This window comes from Bos grunniens, chromosome 13 (genome assembly GCF_055505025.1).
Source record: "Bos grunniens cultivar Pamir isolate PY7600 chromosome 13, Bosgru_T2T1.0, whole genome shotgun sequence".
NCBI classification, from domain to species: Eukaryota; Metazoa; Chordata; class Mammalia; order Artiodactyla; family Bovidae; genus Bos; species Bos grunniens.
In genome coordinates, this window is record NC_141177.1 from 29,784,120 (window position 1) to 29,804,570 (window position 20,451).

Genomic DNA, 20,451 nt, shown 5'->3' on the forward strand with positions numbered 1-20,451 from the left:
ACATTGTGTTCCCGCATAACATACCAAAAACCGATACTTGCTGTCTGTCGCAATCTCTGCACTGAGTTTCTGGGCCACGGGTCTCTCTGGTTGTCTCACTGGCCTGTGACAGCCCATTCTGTGCAACTGTCTGGAGTTCGGCATGTGTCGTGTTTCACAGTGCAGTTTCTGACAATTGGATTATGATAATGAACAATTGTTTGCTAGCTTTGTCTGTAAGAAGAGGGACTTCAGATAATAAGCAAGAATTCCCAGCTCCTGGGTACTCTCACTGAGGAAATTCCTACATTTATCCCTAAGTGTGGGAAAAAAAATCAAGCCTAACACCTAAGAAAGTAGACAGTTGGATTACTTAAAGAGTGGGTGGGCACTTCCATTGTGTGTGTTATCAATTTTTTCTCTCCTGATTTTCATTGGCTAGCTCCTTGCAGGCAGTTTGAAAAAAAACTCAGAAAGATGGAACTTGAGTGGTGTGCTTCCTTCTGGCTGGGAAAAACTCAGAGGCTTCAAGGTATAGGATACATGTGTCTTCCAGAGTGCTCAGGCATTCTGTGAGAGCGTTTTATGATTTTCAGACTGGAAACAAAAAGGAAACGTGTGATAAAGGCAAAGTCTCTTTTCCTCACCTGCTCTTTGTGTATATGACTCTTTTTTGGTCTGTGGCCATAAGAACCTTACGCACTTAAACAATATATACATATCCATTTAAGTCACTGATACTTAGATATGCAGATGAGCCACTGTGCACCCCTCCTGGCTCATCTGAGTAATAAATTCTGCAGTCCGCTCTTTATGATGGTAGGTCATATTCCTAACCACCAATAAATATTGTAAAGTACTTTCGCTGCAGCCGTGCTAACCCAGGGCATCTGTCATTCCGGTCGCTGCTATTAGGAATTATTGGACTGAACCACTGGTGGAGAAAGCAGAGGGGGGTGAGCCTGGTGGTTGTGACGCGTACTGCCCTTTTGTGTGTTTTGCATAAAAAACTCCAAATCGTGCTGCATATTAATTATGAATCAGTGTGGGCAAACGCGGGCACCTTCTGCTGGCTGAGGCTTGGAGCAGGAGACAGGGGCTCTGAGGGCCTGGGCACCTCTCGCTCCCCGTCAGCAGATCCATCTTTCTGATGCTATACTGTAAATTTATTTCACCTCGGAGAGTAAACAGATATATTGGAGCCCCAAGGGTTCATGGGTAGCGTATTTACAAAGGAGTCTCTCCGCCAGCCCGTGCCACCGCTGCTAATGAGAGCGGTCATTAAGTAAATGAGACGTCGCCTTCAGCTGGCTTAGGAGTTCGCACACTAAAGGGAGAAGATATTTAATTGAAACCCGCACACAGGCTTCCCCACATGTGACCGCTGGAAGCGAGGCAGCCGCCTCGCCTCTCCTCCCGTCCATCCGCACCCCCCATGTAAATTTCATGATTGCTTTCCGTGATGTCATTTTGAAAGAGGACAGACAATAGCTGTGGGGAAAGGTAAGTCAATGTTATGTTCTTTTGCTGACAAAGGCAGATGCCCAGTGCTTGGCTTTTCCCCTCGGGTGGAGATGGGGAGAGGGCGCACGCAGAGTTAATTTCTAAGATGAAGGCTTTCTTTGCTGGAAGAACAGGTCTGATGATGGCTTTTTAAAGCCGCTCTGTTGGACCGAGGCTTTCTCCTCCTCCTGGGTCTGCCGGCGGCTGTTTTCCTCCGTGTTCTCTGTCCCTCCTTGGCGTGCTCACGCGCTTGGCTTCTCCGAGAATTTAGTGAACACATTGTGCGTCTGACAGAAAAGACATTGGGGGACCTGGTGTTGAGACGAAAACTTTATGTGCTTTTCTGGAAGAGGAACACAGTTGTATCTGCAGCCAGGGGACCTAGCAGCTGGGTTCCCTGGGAGAACGCTGGCTCCTTAGGCAAAAGACCGCTCTGCAGCAGGGACGCCGTCCGGACCGCGTTTGTGCCCCCACCCAAGACGGAGTAGAGATGGTCATGTGAGCGCCCTGTCTTCGCGTGTCACGTATTTCTAAACTTAAGGGTGCGTGTCTGTGGGATAGACACACTGTTCCCTTACGCTCCTTTTCTCGCTATGTGATTGGGGTCACGAGTGTGTGTGTTTATGGCGTTAGTAACTGGATTTTTGTATTTAAAACTACAAATCAGGCTTAGCCAAGAAGTCTGTGTGAGCCTTGAAAGATATGATGTCTTTGCCTCTAAGGTGATGTGTTCTGGGCCGTGGACTTTGTCCGCTGGGTTCACTTTCCTCTTTGTGAATCAGGAAGATAAACAAGCCGCCAGCAGCTCTTGGGTTATGGTGTGTGTGCCCTTGTCGCGAGAGTTGCTCCTTCTAAGTCACAGAGGGCTTCTCTGCTCTCGGCATTACCTTTGCGTCCAGGGACATCATTGGCTGGTAAAGTTGGGCTTTAATTTCTGAGACAAAACCTCTGAGAGGAGGGTCTGGTAGCAGGGTATGGGCTCGGTCCTGAGCCATCAGACTGTGTCACTTTAATGGCGATAACGGCCGTGATTGTTATCCTTTTGGGAGATGGAGTTGAGAAATTTTGCCCCAGTGGTTAAAAGAAAAAAATCAGAGAGACCTGAGGACTGAGGCTAGTGGCTGAGTGAACAAAAGGCAGGAGAGCTCTGGGGCGAACCTGGAGAAGGCAAACCTCAGTCTCGGGTGAGTGGATGTGCCTGGACTTGGCCTCCTGGCCCAGGGAGGCCGGGCAGGTGCTGGGGAGAGGCCCAGGTTCCTCACCACCAAATATCCCCGCCCTGGCCCTGTGGCTGTGACTCTCACATCTTTCCATATGGCCCTGCTGATTAATGGTAAACAAAAGAACGGGGGAGCAGCAACTGGAGTTTTGTGGTGCTGGTGGGGAGGGCTGGACCGGAGTTGTTGGCTGTGCAGAGAAGGCTTGCTTAGGGTTTACAGGGCAGTTTGTTTGCAAAGAGAAGGAAGTAGCTTCATGATCCCTCTGTCCTGCAGAGCTGGAAATGGGGGCCCCAACCTCCTGGGCACTCACAAGGGTGTCTGCTGATCCAGGGGCTGAGCGGAGCCTCAGAGCTGGCCATGGAGGCCTTTTATTCTGCAACTCCTTGGGTTCTGGCCCTTTTGAATGATGGCCCCAGACACGGGCATGGGAACTCACCCAGGGCAGAGGGGCTACCTAAGTAGGCAGGTCAGGGGGGGATGTAGTGGTCCTTGTGACCTCAGGCATTTCCCACAGGTCTGGAGGCAGCTCCAAATACTGGGAGCCAATGCTCCAGGCTCTCTTGGAAGGTTCTGGCAGGAGTAGCGGTCACCTGTCACCCTAAATGCTTCTGATGCCTGAGGGAGGAGGACCTGATCTGAGATGCCCCCACACAATGGGCAGAGTCTTTGGGGCTGTGAAGAAGCTCTGTCCCTGGGGTCACAGAAGATTGTCCTGGAAAGTTCTGTCTGTGCCCATAGGCGTCAGGGAGGGGCCAGCAGAGAGAATGCTGGCACAGGAACATGCTCTGGGCACTCAGACCCCACCAGGGAGCTGACCTACAGCCACCCTTTCTGCATGAAACTTGGCCTGTCCCCTGGCCTTGGCTGGGGTGGACGTTCTCTCTGATGCTGCCTAGAATCAGGGGTCTTCCTCTCCGGACCCCACTGTCCTCTTCTGGCCTGGAGTCACTGAATGTGCCCACAAGGACCCAGGTGACTCTGTGTGATGGAGTGGGGGCACAGGGGGTCTGAGACAACTCTGGTAACTGGCTTGGGGGGCCTGGGGTGTGTGTGTGTGCAGCCCACCCCCCTGCTGGTGGTGCCTGGCCTGGGCGATGGCTGCATGGTTTGGAATGCTGATTAGCATGGCCAAGCACTGGGCAGAGAGGGCAGGATGAGGGACCTGCAGACTGAGAGCGTGTGAAAAGTGCCCCTAGGCCTCCGGCTGCTGCCCTGATGGCTGGTGGGGGCTGAGGCACTTCAACTCTGGTGAAGAGAGAGTGAGGGAGGGTCTGCTCACATCCTCCCCCTCCTCCAATGGCCTGAGCTAGGAAGGAGGGCCCAAAGCGACCAGAACACCCAGGTCAGCACTAGGCCTGGAGTGGACAGAGAGGTAGGGCCCAGGGCGGCGGCTGGGAGGGCGGGGGTTGCCTTGTCACCTGACCCCCCACTTCTTCGGAGAAGGGGATTGGGCAACCAGTGAGCCTTGGGTACTAGAGAGAGAAACGCCATCCTGGGCTTGGAAGACCCGTCTAGACACGCTTCTTGCTGGCTGTTACCCTGTGGAAAGCTGGGCCCAGGAGCTGAGAGGGGGCCTGGCCAGGGGCCCTCCCCCCACCAGCTCCCAACCCTCCTATCTCCTCCTTCCATGTACGCTCACTCATGAATAAACCAGAAGCTAGTTGTCTACAGAGGTAGTTTAACAGGAATTTTACAGGGACAGTCTTTGGGAGCGGGTGTCATCAGGAGATTGGTCAGCCTGGGTGGAAAACGCTGTTTCTCGGGAGTGGGAGCAGTGCCCTGAGCTGCCCCCATGCCCGCCCTGCTCCCTGGAGACCCCGCCGCCCTCTTGGGCCCTTCCTGGGTGCTGGCCAGATTTGGGATCCTCAGTGTACATCCTGTTCTTCACAGATGGCTGAATTTTCCCCAAATGTTGCTTAAAAAACCCTCAAAACAAACCGGGAGGCGTTTTCCACCTGACTTATAAAAGCTTTGCTCTCAGACGAGTTCTGGGCTGGCTCCAGAGAGAGCAGAGTGGAGACTGCTCGCCAGCAGGGAGCACCGTTCTCTTGGTCAGCCTCCCTCTTGTCAGAGCCTGCGTCTAGGTGTCCATCCTCCCTTCCTCTTTCATTTTTATTTATGGTTTGTAAACGCAGTGTTAGTTTAACCAGATGCACTGAAAGTAAGTCTAAGGAGGTGTAACCTGCCTCCATCAGGATTACTCCCGGATGGAGGGCCAGAGCCCTTGCCCAAGTGCTGGCGCTCTGAGACCCCAGGACCCCTTCCGCTGCTCAGGCACCTGGAGGGGCCGCGTGGGTCTGTGCGAACATGCCTGATGTGAGGGATTTCTCGGGATGGCAGACTGGGAGCAGGGCCGCGTGCATGTGGGGTGTGCCGGGGACAGGCCTTAGGCACCGCGGGGTTCAGAGTGGTGGGCAGGGCGCGGCGTGTGTCCATCCGTACGTGCCATCTGGCCGAGTTGCCGCCAGACAAGCCCTCACGCCTGGCTTCACACCTTGATCCCGGTTGACGTGGGTTTGAGGGCTCCAGTGGAAGCCACCTGGGGCCTCTCCTTTTCTCCCGTTTCGTGGCCTAAAAACTCCACACTAAAGCAGCAGCTTGAGAGAGAGCTCCCGGGGCTCCAAGCTGGATGGGCTGCCCTCCCCTCAGCCTGCATTTAGCACCCCCATCTCTCTCGGCTCAGACTCCAGACCTAGGGCCCTCCTGCCCCTCCAGCTTCTGTCCAAGGGGGCAGGAGCTCACTGCTCCGTTATTCCTCACTCCTGTGCCCGCTTTTCCTGAGCCGGTCAGACACCCTGAGGTGCAGGCCCAGGCGGGACCCAGCTTCCCGCACATCAGGCTGAGTCTCTTCAGTCTTCACTTGACTACAGGGTATAAAGTGGCTCAGCCACTGTCCTCCCCGTAAGCTGCCCAGTGCTTTCTGAGTGAAGGGGCTGCCATGAGGCATCTCACAGACTCAGAGCTGACCTGTGACATAACTGAGGTGCTCGGGGACAGTGACTGTCCTAGGGGTCCCAGACCCAATGGTTCAGAACGGCCTGCTTGCTCACTGGACTCTGCTGAGCAGTAAATTGATTTGTTAACCAGTGATTTTCACGTGTAATTGTGCAGTGTCTCATACGAATTCCAGACCTGCACGGCCTGATTTCCCAGGACCCTAGACCTCCCAGGAGGCCATCCGGACCACACTGGCCCTCACTGCCCTTCTTGGTGCTTCCCAATTGCCTGGGAGATGTCCATAGTCTGTCTTCCAACCTGATTCTCCATCCCCCATCCAGGCCACGCTGAGACTCCTGGCCCATCTCCTGTCTCCTTCCACCTCCACTCCTCTTTCAGCCCAAAACAGATGCCATACGGGTCCCTTGGTGTCCCTCCCAGGAGCCAGTCATGCCCTAAGTGTTTCGTTGTTGAAACACCTCTGCTATCGCGTTGCATCAGCCTTGCTGGTGTTCCCACCTGCCTTAGAGGGGGGCCTGCAGGCCACCAGGTTCGGGGTGCCCAGCGTCCAGTGCCCCCACACTTGGTTCTGGTCCACACACGGGTACTGGCCTGGATGCCCTTGTAAACTCAGGCCCTGGGCTGTCGGTGCTGGACTGGACACAGCCAGAGAAGCTTCTGAATCCAGGTGGGAAGAAGAGCTACCTAAGGGTCCGCTTCTGAGTTTTCCCTCCAGAATCTGAGTGGATATGCTATCAGCCAGGGTGGAAAGTTAGACTCCGCTGTCCAGGCTGAGGGGTGTTTCTTTCTTTATTATTATTTACCCTTCTTTTTATTATTTTTAATTAATTAATTATTTCTAATTGGAGGATAATTACAATATTGTGGTGGTTTTTGCCATACATCAACATGAATCAGCCACGGGTATACACGTGTCCCCGCATTCTGAACCCCCCTCCCACCTCCCTCACCCTGGAGGGGGTGTTTCTGTTATTACCTTTTAGTGATCTGGTTGTGTTCTGGCTAAATAACTTAGATTTTTGTGTATCTCCTTTTATTTCACGAAGCCCAGCCCCCAACCCTAGCTTCCCGAGGTCTCATTTTGCACCAGAGCAGGTTAGCTGTGAGGTCCCCTCCCCCAACACACATAAAGCAGCACTTTTCATGATGTGTGAGCGTCGTGAGGAGCTGTGAGCTCACCCGCCTTCCGTCATCCTGAGGCTCTGATGCTTCCGGAAATGCCACTGAAGCCGGCAGAGAAACCCGCGGAGACCTGAAGTCAGTACATCAGCCCAAAGGGAGAGGAAAAAGCGGGTTGGATTTGACCTTGAATTGCAGCTGGCAAACTTTGTAGCCCCCTCAAAGGCTCCAAAGTGGTATATGATGACACGAGTGAAGACTTCTGGGTCCTGGCTTCACTGAGCCAGCTGCAAGTTACACGTTGCGTCTCTGGGTTCAGAACCTGCTGCCTGGTGTGGGAGGCCTGCGCTCTCATGCTCAGCCTGCACCTCTGGTGTCTGGGGGACCCGGAATGGGCTCTGCTGTGACAGTCAGAGTCCCACTCCTGCCCTGATGCCATCCCAGAGGGCATTCCGACAGCTCCTGAGCATGTGTGTCAGCGCGAGGGTGCAGGTTGAGGGCACAGGGCCTGGAGGGGCTCTTCCCACCCCACCACACCCCCTCCTGGTGATGGACCCCTTACTGCCCAGAGCCTTTTGGAGGCAGCTGCCTCTGGTCAGTGTGGTTTGCATTCTTTCCACATTCTGCCTTGTTGACGTCCTGTGTACTGTGAGTGCCCATTCAAACTGGGAAGCTAGTGTGTGCAGCCCCCTGATATTTCTCACTTAAAGGCAGGAGAGAGGGGGCTGTCCCTGAGCAGTGCAGGAGGCTGATAGGTGGGCATCTCTGCTGGCCATGCCTACCCCGAAATCCAGCCACTGTACGGGGGCCACTCAGAGCCCTGGGTCTGGGGCTATGACGTCAGCCCCCCGAGCTCGCTGTCCTCCCCCAGACAGGAGTGAGTCCATGTCTGGAGTTAGAGGGATGGGGGTAGGAGAAGGAGAGTGAACTACTGTCAGAAATCCCTCTCTCTGGCTGCGAGGCCCTGGAGCTGCCTGGACCTCCTACCCTCCTTCCTGGTCCCCTCTCTTTCTGAACTGGACATGAGCCAGGGCAGAGACAGGCCCTGGAGCAGCTTGGTTTTATTCTGTTTGTACAATGAGAGCCCGTTCTAGTCGAGTTAACTGCAAGAGCCTAAGTAAAGTGTGTGGTTTCCAGGAAGTGGCCATTTTCCCTCTCCTGGGCCGGACAGTTCTGACTCCTGCAGGGAAAATTCAGGGACCATGGGAGCTGTGGGTGGGCACAGGCCATGACTGACACCTTCCCTGGCTCCTCCCCACCTGCGTCCTGACTTGGTCGATCAGTGGGTCAGGGGAGTGGGGAGAGGCCTAGCCCCCTGTCCTGGTCATTCCTCTTGGCCTCAAGGGTTGAGGGAGGGCAGAGAGCTTCCCATGAGCTGCCTGCCCCTGACTCCTCGTCCGGGTGAGGTGTGTGTGCCCAGATGGAGGCTGAGGTCGGGATCACTCGTCCTGACCCCTGGTGTTGAACTCCGTCTGTGTGGGGAGGCTTTCTGAGAAATCCTGTGCGCCTGCCTGGAGCACACAGCTTGCCGCCCACGCTCCCACTCCCTTGCACCTGCCTGGGCGTTGGAGTCCTGGCTCCCACCATTGTGCCTCTCCCAGGACACTCAGCCCGCCCTGCGGCTGCGAGGGTCCCCACCCCTTATCATCTGGGGGCCCTCCCCTGCTGGCAGGCTCCCTGACAGGCCGCCTGGAGAGCCAGTCCTGTGATGGGGTTTGAAAAGTCATCATTACTGCCCGGCTGTTTAGCTGTTGTTTTTACAGCGTGGGTAAGTTTAAAAGAAATAATAATAATCATATAAGAAAGACTCAGCCACAGTCAGCCTGCAACATGCTATTTGCATTTTTAAGGAAACACTTCTTTGAGACAGCCTGGGTGAAAGGTCACTATTTGCATATAAATGGAAAAGAAAGTGTACGATGCTGGAAGTTACATCTATATTATTTTCTCAGCAGTGAGCTGCTGTTGGAGAGATTAGGGGACGTGGCTTGCGTTTGGCTTTTATTGAATAGAGAAAGCACCAGCGAGGCTGATTTAGAAGCAAAATAATGAGAAACGTGCAGAGCGATGGAACTGCCGACTCCCCTGCCCCCACTTCTCTCCTCTCATTTTCACCTAAACTCAGCAAAAGCAGGTCTGTCTTTGCTCCACTCAGCAAGTCTTCATTTTACTTCTCTCTGAATTCCAGCAAAAAAAAGAAAAAAGAAGAAAGAAAAAGCAAAACTTGCCCTCATTTCCCCATCAGTCCTGTTTGCATTTCCTGCCAAAAGCTGATCTGATGGGTGGTACTCCAGTGCTGCCTCCAGACCCTGGAAACCAGGTCACAGACAGGCCTGGAGCAGAGAGGGGGAGGGGGTGGGGAGGGGGAGGGGCCACCCAGGTCAGCGTTTCCGGGGGCGCCAAGCACCCTACACGCCTGTTCCCGCCCAGGACCCGCAGTGTCCAGGGCAAGAGTGCCACTCCCCTTTGGATTTCCAGGCTTGTCAGATTCCCCCGAGGGCCTGCCCTGCCCTAGCTGTCCCCGGCTCTCCAGCAGGTGCTGGGAAGCCAGCCCTGACCCAGGACTTTTCAGCCTTGCTGTCTTCTAGGAACAGTCCTGGGACCTGGGAAGCAGGAGGGCCCTGAGGAGACCCTGGGGCTCAGCTTCAAGCTCTCATCACAGATGCCTCCACTGACTGTCTGTTACTGAAATCTCACCCCCAGCCATGCTATTTTAAAAAATATTTATTTATTTACCTGTGCCGAGTCTTAATTGCAGCAAATGGGATCTTCAGTTGTGGCACGTGGGGTCTAGTTCCCTCACCAGGGATCGAACCTGAGCCCCTTGCCTTGGGAGCTCGGAGTCTTAGCTGCTGGACCACCAGGGAAGTCCCAAATGTTTTTTGAAACAATCTCGAATTCACAGAAACTTTTCAGATACGAAACAGTTTTTTTCTGACCCGCTGGAGGTATATCTACCAATCTGTGCTCTTTACCCAGAGGGGTTTCCAACGAAGAAGTTCTAGAGAACTTCTTCTCTAGAACCATCCATCACTTGGGTCGTCTGGTCCTCGACAGCGTCTCAACAGTGGGCTCAGGACCGCGTGGTGTGTTGGTCTTGGTCAGACAAGACTTGTCTTGGCGACACCTACTGTAGCTCTTTCCTTGGTTTGGGTGTTGCCATCCCAGTGTCTCTAGCTGCAACAACACTTTCCCCTTTGCGATGAATAAATATTGGGTTGGCCAAAAGTTCATTTGAGTTTTTCCACTAACCCTAATACCTTACGGAAAACCCAAGCAAACTCTTTGGCCAACCCAGTTATTTTAGGGGGAAATGCCGAATTCTTCCTCAAACCACCAATTTATTCATTTTTATTGATGTCTGAATAGACTGACGATTTATTTTATCCAGTGGATTATAATCATTCCTTTGATGCTAAGATTGTTCAGTGCTGGCAACCGTGTCCTTCTGACGTGCACGTGATGCTCTGAGCTCTCCCAGACCTGAGCCTGGAGCCACCCCTGGACCTAGTGTGGACGCGCTCCCAGACTTGCAATGCACGTGTGTGTGACATGCACACACACCTAGATTTTCTTGAAAACCACAGGTTCATCCTGACAGCTCTGACTCCAGTTCCCCCCAGGATACATTCTAGATTTCTCCCTCTCCACGTGTGTAACTCCTTCTTCACCGCTGTGAGAAATCAGGCTCTTTAATATGCTTATTATTTGATCAGCCTAGTTCTGTGCTGGGCCGCTCCTTACCCTTCCATATGCACTTGCCCCGTCTGTAGGCTCCGACACTCGCTCTTGAAGGACGCCCTACACTCCATTCCAGGCTGCGCCTTCAGGGACCCCATTTGTCTGGGACCGTAGGTTTATGGGATGTGGGGCAGGACAGACCCAGCAGGACTCACAGCCTCAGGACCAGAATCTTCTGTTGCTGCCAGCTGCCTGCGTGATGCTGAGAATCATCTTTATTCATTTATTTTCATTGCTAGGGCAATCACACACACCAGATTATTTCTCATACAAGCTTTGCTTTTCTTGTAGATAATTTTCCTGTCCCTTGCTAATTTTCTTAGTGTCCAGTGGGAAGCATGCTTTTGAGACAGTCTGGGAAGGGTTTTTACTTTGTTGGGTTGAGATGAAAGTAGGAGAGAATTTTTCCTTTTGAGTGGGAGCTGTGTTTATTTAGTTGTCCTTGGGACTCTACGGGGGATTGGGTCCGGGACCACCTATCCAGGATTCCAAAGTCCATGGATGCTCCAGTCCCTTGTATGGAATGCTGGAGTATTTCCTGTAACCTACATACATTGTCCTTAGATTTCAGACCATTTATCTCTAGGTTACTAATAACACCTACTACAATGTAAACGTGGGCTTCCCTAGTAGTTCAGGTGGTAAAGAACCTGTCTGCGATGCGGGAGACCTGGATTTGATCCCTGGGTTGGGAAGATGCCCTGGAAGAGGGCATGGAAATCCACTCCAGTATTCTTGCCTGGAGAATTCCCATAGACAGAGGAGCCTGGTGGGCTACAGTCCATGGGGTCAAAAAGAGTCGGACATGACTGAGCGACTAAGCACAGCACAGCACAGCACAGCACAATGTAAATGCTGTGCAAATTGTCGCAAACCAAGTATTCTTTTTGGAACTCTCTGGAATTTTGGAGGGAGTGTTTTCCATCCATGTTGGTTGACTCTACGGATGCAGACCCTGCAGACATGGGGACAACTGTACCGGATTTCAGGGCCCAGACTTTCCGTGGGTGTGGTCACTGCACGGCTTTAGGGCGGGGTGATGAGCTTCCAAGGGTGCCTGAGACCTGGTGAGAGCTGAGGAGGCTGGCCTCTCCAGGCCAGACACACAGGTGGGACACAGGGCCTGTCTGCCTGGTTGGCTCGTCGTGGGAGGAGGTCCTGATGTGGTGGAGGGGGAATGCGTGTGGTGCTCTGGGCCCTGGTGCAGCTGCTGTGCAGAAGTGGTTGTGGGGTGGGGTGGGGTCTGAGATGCCTCTCCCTGCCCCCAATGGCCCGTTCCACATCCTCTGGCTATACCCCTGGATGCAGCCCTACCTAGGCTGCAACTGGCTCTCCTGGTGGGCCCCAGATCACAGGCTCACAGAAGCCAGGCTGGGAGAACTAAAGGCAACCCACCAGACCTTCCCTTACGAGAGTCTCCGGGGGCGGGCAGTGGGTGGGAGGTGGGGAGCGAGGCTCACTGCCCCTCCCCCGAGACTCCGCACCACTAATCTAATTTCTGTTTCTATGGGTTTGCCATTTCGGGACATTCTGTAACTGAGGAACGGTACAATATGTGATCGTTTTCTCTGATTTCTTCCACTGAGCCTGATGGTGTTGAGTTTCACCCGCTTTTTATTGCTAAATACCATTTGGTCATATTTTACATTGTCCATTCAGCAATCAATGGACATTTGGGTTGCTTCCTTTTTTTTGGCTAGCGTAAATAAACCTGTGATGAAGAGTTGTGTACAGGGCTTTGTGTGGACGTGTATTTTCATTTCTCTTGGATCTGTATCTGGAGTAGAATTGCTGGATTCTGTGGTAAGTCTATGTTTAATACATTGACGGACCACCAGACTGCTTTCCAAATTAGCAGTGCCACTCTGTCTTCCTGCCAGCAGGGTACATGGGCTCCCGTGTCTCCACATCCTGCCCAATACTTATTGTCTGGTTTTTTTTTTCCATCATAGCCATTTTAGTGGGTGTGCAGTAAGATCATGTTGTGGTTTTGACTTACGTTTCCCTGATGACTAGATGATGAGCAGCTTTTATTGACCATTTATATGTTGTCTTTGGATGAGTGACTGTTCAAATCCTTTGCTCACTTTGTTTTTCGGCCACACCCAATGGCTTGAGGGATCTTAGTTCCCCAGAAAGTGCCAAGTCCTAACCATTGGCCTTCCAGAGAATTCCCCTTTGCCCACTTTAAAATTAGGTTAATTTGTTTTATTCTGGAGTAGTATGAGTTCTTTCTGTACTCTAAATTTCTTATTGTTGTTCGGTCGCCAAGTCATGTCCGACTCTTTGTGACCCCATAGACTGTAGCACACCAGTCTCCTGTGTCCTCCACTATCTCCAAGAGTTTTCTCAAATTCATGTCCATTGGGTTGGTGATGCTATCTAACCATTTAATCCTCTGTTGTCCCCTTCTCCTCCTGCCCTCAATCTTTCCCAGCATCAGGGTCTTTCCCAATGAATTGGCTCTTCCCAGCAGGTGGCCAAAGTATAGAGCTTCAGCTTCAGCATCAATCCTTCCAATGAATATTCAGGTCTGATTTCCTTTAGGATTGACTGGTTTGGTCTCCTAGCCATCCAAGGGACTCTCAAGAGTCTTCTCCAGCACCACAATCAAAAGTATAAATTCTTCAGTACTCAACCTTCTTTATGGTCCAACTCTCACATTTGTACATGACTACTGGAGAAACCATAGCTTTGACTATGCGGAGCTTTGTTGGCAAGGCGATGTCTCTGCTTTTTAATACGCTGTCTAAGTTTGTCACAGCTTTCTGTCCAAGGAACAAATGTCTTTTAATTTTGTGGCTGCAGTCACCATCCACAGTGATTTCAGAGCCCAAGATCTGTCACTGCTTCCACTTTTTTCCCCTTCTATTTGCCAGGAAGTGATGGGACTGGATGTCATGATCTTAGTTTTTTGAATGTTGAATTTTAAGCCAGCTTTTTCACTCTTCTCTTTCACCCTTATCAAGAGGCTCTATATTTCCTCTTCACTTTCTGCCATTAAAGTTATATCATCTGTATATCTGAGATTGTTGATATTTCTCCTGGCAATCTTGATTCTAGTTTGTGATTCATCCAGCCCAGCATTTTGCATGATGTACTCTGCACAGAAGTTAAATAAGCAGGGTGACAATATGCAGCCTTGTGGTACTCCTTTCTCAATTTTGAACCAGTCAGTTGTTCCATGCCCAACTCTGTTGCTTCTTGACCCACATATAGGTTTCTCAGGAGACAAGTAAGGTGGTCTGATATTCCCACCTCTTTAAGAATTTTCCACAGTTAACATAGTCAATGAAGCAGAAGTAGATGTTTTTCTGGAATCCCCTTGCTTTCTTTATGATCCAATGAATGTTAGCAATTTGATCTCTGGTTTCTCTGCCTTTTCTAAACCCAGCTTGTACATGTGGAAGTTCTTGGATCACATACTGTTGAAACCTAGCTTGAAGTATTTTGAGCATTACCTTGCTAGCGTGTGAAATGAGTGCAATTGTACACTAGTTTGAACATTCTTTGGCATTGCCCTTCTTTGGGATTAGAATGAGAACTGACCTTTTCCAGTCCTGTGGCCACTGCTGAGTTTTCAAATTTGCTGACATATTGAGTACAGCACTTTCACAGCATCATCTAGGATTTGAAATAGCTCAGTTGGAATTCCATCGCTTCCACTGGCTTTGTTTGTAGTAATGCTTCCTAAGGCCCACTTGACTTCACACCCCAGGATGTCTGGCTCTAGGTGAGTGACCACACCATCATGGTTGTTTGGTTCATTAAGACCTTTCTTGTATAGTTCTTCTGTGTATTCTTACCACCTCTTCTTAATCTCTTTTATTTCTGTTAGGTCCTTGCAGTTTCTGTCTTTTATGGTGCCCATGCTGGCATGAAATGTTCCCTTGATACCTCCACTTTTCTTGAGGAGATCTTTATTCTTTCCCATTCTATTGTTTCCCTCTATTTCTTTGCATTGTTCATTTAAGAAGGCCTTCTTATCCCTCCTAGCCATTCTCTGGAACTCTGCATTCAGTTGGGTGAATCTTTCCCTTTCTCCTTTGCCTTTTGTTTCTCTTCTTTCCTCAGCTATTTGTAAAGCCTTGTCAGACAACCGCTTTGCCTTCTTGCATTTCTTTTTTGGGGGGTGGTTTTGATCACTACCTCCTATACAATGTTATGAACCTCTGTCCAGAGTTCTTCAAGCACTCTGTCTACTAGGTCTAATCTATTTGTCACCTCCACTGTATAATCATAAGGGATTTGATTTAGGTCGTACCTGAATGGCCTAGTGGCTTTCCCTACTCGATAAAAGTCCCTCATCAGGTATGTGATCGGCAAATGTTCTCTCCCTGTTTGTGGGTCCTCTCTTCACTTGATTGATAGTATTATTTGACTTCCAAAAGTGTTAAACTTTGATCATGTCCAGCTCATACATTTTTTTCTTTTGTTGCTTGTGATTTCTGTGTTGTAGTAAAGAAACCACTCCTGACGCAAAGTCAGGAAGATTTACTCCTGTGCTTTCCAAGAGTATTAACTGGGATGTTTAGATCTCTGATCTATTATGTGAATTTCTACGTATGATATGAGTTGGGTCCAACTTTATTATTCTGGCTTTTCTATGTCCCGTCATCTGCCATATCAATTTTAGAATTAGCTTATCAATTTTTGGACACAAATGAAACAGCCTGAGAGGCCAAAAGTGGTCAGATAGTGGTGAAATTCAGAAAATAACAGGCAGAATTCTGGGCCAGGACTAGGAGCCAAAGACTGAGAGCAGGGAGGGGAGGAGTCAGAGGGGGAGGTGATAGGTGGCCAGCCAAGCAGAGGGAGGAGAGGCTGGGGATGGGGCGGGGGCACCCCGGGGGAGGAAGGAGGAACTGGGTGTGGGCGCAGGATGGGCAGGTGACCAGGACTTTACGGAGACCTTCCAAGGGTGCTGCTTTGGTGGAGGGCTGTGAGCTGGCGTGGGGAGTGGGGCCAGAGTCAGATCGCCGGGGGTCACTTAAGAGATCAGATTGTGAAGGGTGTGGAGATGTGGAGCCCGGGGTCTGGGGTGTGGAATCCAGACAGATTGAGCTCTGTGAATGTGGATGCCTCAAGCTTGTTGAAGAGTTGAGAAGCCCCAGGGAAGGGCCAATTAGGGGGATGAGCAAACATTTGAGAGGAAGACAGGCTTTGGTTGCTACTCCGAGGACACTTGTTTATGAAAAAAAGATTTTTTTGTTAACTATTTGTTGATTGCTTGGTTGGTTGTGTCAGGTCTCAGGCGCAGCACGAAGGGTCCTGTTGTGTCACAGGGATCTGCTCTGGTGCATGGACCCTAGTTGTGGCGTGCTGGCTGAGCCGGCTGAGTTGCTCTGTGGCATGTGCAATCTTAGTTCCCTGACCAGGGATTGAACCTGTGTCCCCTGCACTGCATGGTACATCCTTAACCCCTGGACCACCAGGGATGTCCCTGAGGACACTTTAATTGGCAGTGGGAAGAAGAGCCTGTCAAGCCTGGGGGGAGAGGTGGGCTCAGCCAGGATGGGACAGAGTGGGGAGAGAGGAAGGCAGGGGCTCAGGGTCTGACTGGTCCCACCCGTGAGAGCATGGGAGAGCCAAGATGTGGGCTCCCTCCAAGCAAAGATGCTCCCCCTTTGCTTGTTGGATGAGAGGCAAGTCACCAGAGACATAGAATCTAGTGAAGACCCTGAAGACATCTCGACAGGAGTTTCTCGTGAGCCCACAGGGTCTCTATTTCCAGAGCTAGACAGTCCGCATGCCAAAGTGGCACGTGCTGGGGATGCCTGATCCAACCCTGATTGGCCCTGAGCATGGGCGTCCTTTGGGACTCTGGCCCCAGGAGGGAGATGCCCTGCTTTGCAGCTCTGATGAGGCTGCTCATGGGCCCTGGTGGCTTTTCTGAGCTTGTCTGTCTGCCAGAATCCTGTAAAACTGAGTTAGGTGGGGTCAGATGCTGGGACAACATGGAGCAGGTGGTCCTGAAGGGACATCACGGCCAAGGCCGCTGTCCTTGCCACACGCTCCCATGCGGCCCCTTTGCTCTGTGTGTCTGGGAGCCGGGGTTCAGAACTCACTAGAGACCTCCTAGCCCGAAGCAAGGGGTCTTAAAGAAAACCCTCCTCACTGCTGACTCCTGATAACGAGGGCAGAGTCAGCCCTCCTCGAGGTCCCTGTGTGTCTGGCGCTGTAAGTCTCCGATGGCTCTTCCTCCCACCCTGTGATGGAGACGGTGGCTAGCAGGGCAGGTGCAGGCGTGGGGGCTGCCTCCATGGGCTAAATGTCCGCCAGCAGCACGACTGCTGGACGGGGCACCCGGCTGGCACCCCCTGTTGTGTGCAGGGCCCTCCTTTGGCCTGGGGACTCTGCCATAGTCTGGGCTTGGTGGGGGGACATCAAGTGCCACCTCTATGGCAGCCGGGGTGGACTGTGTCTTTGTTCTACTCCACGTGTCTGTACACGAGGGGTCTGGTCTGTGGTGGGGACATATGTGGGCCCAGTGGGAGACCAAGAGGGCCCCTGGTTTCTCCCAGCAAAGGAGAAGCACTGTCACATTTTACTGTAGTGACTGTGGTTTGCTATCAAAAGATTCCCAGGAAAAGGAAGGATTGATTGAAGGACTCCGTCAATCATGGATCCTTGTGACATAGTTCTGCTCTTGTGTTGTGTGCCTCCTGCAAATGTCTTCTGCATCCTGGGGGCAGTGCTGTTGTGAGGGAGTGGTGCTGGGGCAGGTGTCCTCAAGGCCCTTGTGTGAGGCCTGAGCAGGTGTGGGGCTGTGGACACGTGACAGACCACAGGGAATGTGGGTGAGGGGGAGAATTCCCTCAACAGGGCTTCTCCCGGGGAGAGAGCAAAGAGGCCCCTGTGAGCAAGCAGAACACAGAGGGCCCTTGGCACAGACTTGGCTCTTAAACTTCTGGGCTTCTCTGAGGTTGGAGCGCTTTTCAGACACGTGCTGAGAGTCTATAAGGAGAGAACCATCCCTTTCAAAAATCTCAGGTTGCCCCTTCCCTCCAATTCCCATGGAGGCCTGCCAGGGTTAACCACTGTTTACATATGTCACCATGACGAGGAATTTCACCAGAGCCTCGCAGATCAGCCCAGGGTGCGGGCCTCTCATGGGAGGCACATGTGGAAAGGGAACCCCACTTGTGGCTGGGGATTCTGGCCTCTGTTGTCACTCTGTCACGAGGGGCAGGGTCCTCGTCCCTGTCTTCAAGTGTGGCATGTGCCCCATGACCTGAGCCATCCTTGTTGACTCATCTCCCGAGTTTCCTCCCTTCCCTCCCCTTTGACAGGGACTATCTGCTCCCTCCTCACCACCCTCGATGTTTGCCGCACACCTCTTAGGGATCCAGGGCCCTAGGCAACTCCTGCCACGGTGTGGGTGAGCCTGTTTCCTCTCGCTGTCTGCTGACGACCACAAGGTACCTGGCCCAAGATGTCCGGTTCCCAGCTCTCAGGCCGAGTTCAGTGCTCGCCTGTTCAGGGTGAGTTCAGGGCCCTGCAGGTGACCCACAGCTCAGTGAGGGTGAGGCATGCAGTAGGCACACACAGCAGGTGGTTTAACCCATTCCTCTGAAGGTGATGCATTAGGCTGTTTGCCAACCCATCTGCCTCCCTCTGTTTGTGCTACTGGAGTCACAGGAGGCCCTTTAATAGATGGAGGCATTTCCAGACAAGAGGACACTGTGGCCGTAGCCACAGGGCTGCCCGGGACAGGACCAGTGAAGTTAGAGGAAAATAGTGTTCGGGAATGCACGTCGAAAATGTGAGAAGAAAGATGAGGGGTGTGACAGCACCAAGCCTGACCTGCCTTCAGCAGATCCAAACTCACCTCCAAGGAGAAGAAAAACGCAGGAACATTCATTTCCTGTTTTTATTGTTGGTTACTTCGTGACCTTCCTTTGAAAGCTGCTGTTGTAGAAAGCTGGTTGTCATGGAAACAGGGAGTGCCGTTCAGGGAATAGGTACACAATGCATTTCTTTGTCCGGTCCAGATGATGCTTTAGCCTCTGCTTTGACGTGTGAATTTATGTGAGGAATTAAATATTAACTGGAGGTACTGCCCTAGAGAGAGGCAGACAGAAGGAGAGGAAGGATGCTGGCCACCTGGGCAAAGCAGAGGCAAAGCTTTGGGCCTCACCTGACTGGCACTAGCCCCCTGTTCGGAGTGGCCATGTTAGAGGAAATGTGCCCCCACTCCCCAACATGCCCCATAAAATAGTGCCACAGCCTATTTGATGATGATTCTGGGTGTGGGCACTAGAAGCCTCTGAGGAATGTCCCAAACAGAGAGTGATTTTCCCCAAAGAGCTCCTGTCTTTTGTCCCTGAAGCAGCCATGGGGCTGTGACCTTGGGTGTCTTTTCGGTACAAGTGCTGTGTACAAGAGTGGGCCCAGTTTCTCTATTTCTCCCCTTGAGCTGGCGTTCATTAGGTTTTCTTTTTCTGACTCTCAGAAAATGAGTTCCGGGGTGAGCTTCTGAGCCAGAGGTGGACACACGGAGACAAGGCCGACAACTGTAGGACCCCGAGACTCTTCCTGGGCGGACGTGGCAAGGTAAGGCACTCGGAGGGCAGCCCCAGGGTCTGGGCCCCTGGGTCTTGGCAAGAGTCCTTCTAACTCCTCGGCGTGGAGTGTGGAGGCGACTTTTGGTCTAGTTGTTATCAGTCCAGCTTAGGCAAAGAGTAAGTGGGGGCTAGGACCATCGATGATTTGGACACTTTAACATTAAAGGAAGACAGGTGACTCCGAGTAGGCTAAAACTAAAATGTGACGGCAGGTCCCGTCTGCCAAGTCTCTGCCCTGAGGCCCCATCACATGCGGCTCCCCAGGCACACACTCCCTGCTCTCTGCTCTCCCTGGGCAGCCTTCGCCGCAGGAACTCCTGAGGTCTGCTGGCTTGGTTTACTGCCATCTTCCAAAATGGGGCCTGTGGTGCCCTGCTCATACCTGCCTGGATCTGGCTGGTGGAGGTGGCCCGGAGTCTCCACTTCCCAGTGGTGCTCCAAGCCCAAATATCCCATGCTCTTACAGCTGCACCAAGCCTGTAATTCTGGATGTCCTCACTCCCCATGACATGCTCTGGCAAAGCCAGGTCCCCAGGCTCAGGTGACCCTCAAAGATGGAAGTGGGGTGACAACAGGCTTGGTGGGCATCCCTTCCCAGATCTCAGATTCTGACTTCTCGTATACTCTGACATGAACACACTCTCCATCAGGGATCCAAGCCATGACCCAGAGCATGGCCACCAAGAAGTGGCGGTCCAGAGTACAGACGGGCAGGGCTGTGAAGTTTGAAGTGGCAACCTCTTTTGAGGGTGCTTGTATTTTTTCTCTTAAAGCCCAACACTTTCCTCCTGAATCTGGGGACTGAAATGTACAGGGATGGGTCTGTCCTCGCATTGCCTCAGGCTCCTCCACTCACACTTTTATCCCTGTGTGACCATCAGTGCTTTGCTGAGCCATGTTTGAGTCTGGTGCAAAAGGAAAAGCCAGGAATGCCGGCGCAGTCTTTATTTAAATCGTTGTTCTTTTGTTCCTCGTGGAACATTTGCATTGATTTAGATGTTCTAATAAACACATAAATAATTTTCCTAAATAGATATTTTAAAAAGCAAATGTTTTTAGAAACTATCACAGGCATTTATGTTCACCAATCTACAGAATATTAATTTAGAAGACATCATAATTGGTTACTTTCTCAGTTTTCACTAGAAATTAAGGTTTTTAAGAGTTGAGGACTCTATAATTTAAATATGTAATTAGGGAAGAATTTCAGTATATAGTAGGAAAGTAGGATGTGTGTTTTCAATGAACAAGGTATGAGGAATGGAATTGCATTTTATTAGGGGAAAAGATGGAGAAGGCACTGGCGACCCCCTCCAGTACTCTTGCCTGGAAAATCCCATGAATGGAGGAGCCTGGTAGGCTAC

The 20,451-nt window shown here is 51.6% G+C and overlaps 1 protein-coding gene across 6 annotated transcripts in view; it reads left to right on the forward strand.

The window, feature by feature from the left end:
• Positions 1-1,037: 1,037 nt before the first annotated feature.
• The window catches only part of MYT1 (myelin transcription factor 1), a 61,266-nt gene continuing 41,852 nt past the window's right edge, over positions 1,038-20,451 (forward strand). For 5 of the 6 annotated variants that reach the window (XR_015139300.1, XR_015139301.1, XM_086333047.1 and 2 more), the window contains exons 1-2: positions 1,038-1,482; positions 18,976-19,076. The gene's annotated coding sequence lies outside the window, so the exon portion shown is untranslated. Of the gene's footprint in view, positions 1,483-1,510; positions 2,025-18,975; positions 19,077-20,451 lie in introns of those variants that run through there. The other variant, XM_086333048.1, reaches the window with a different exon arrangement.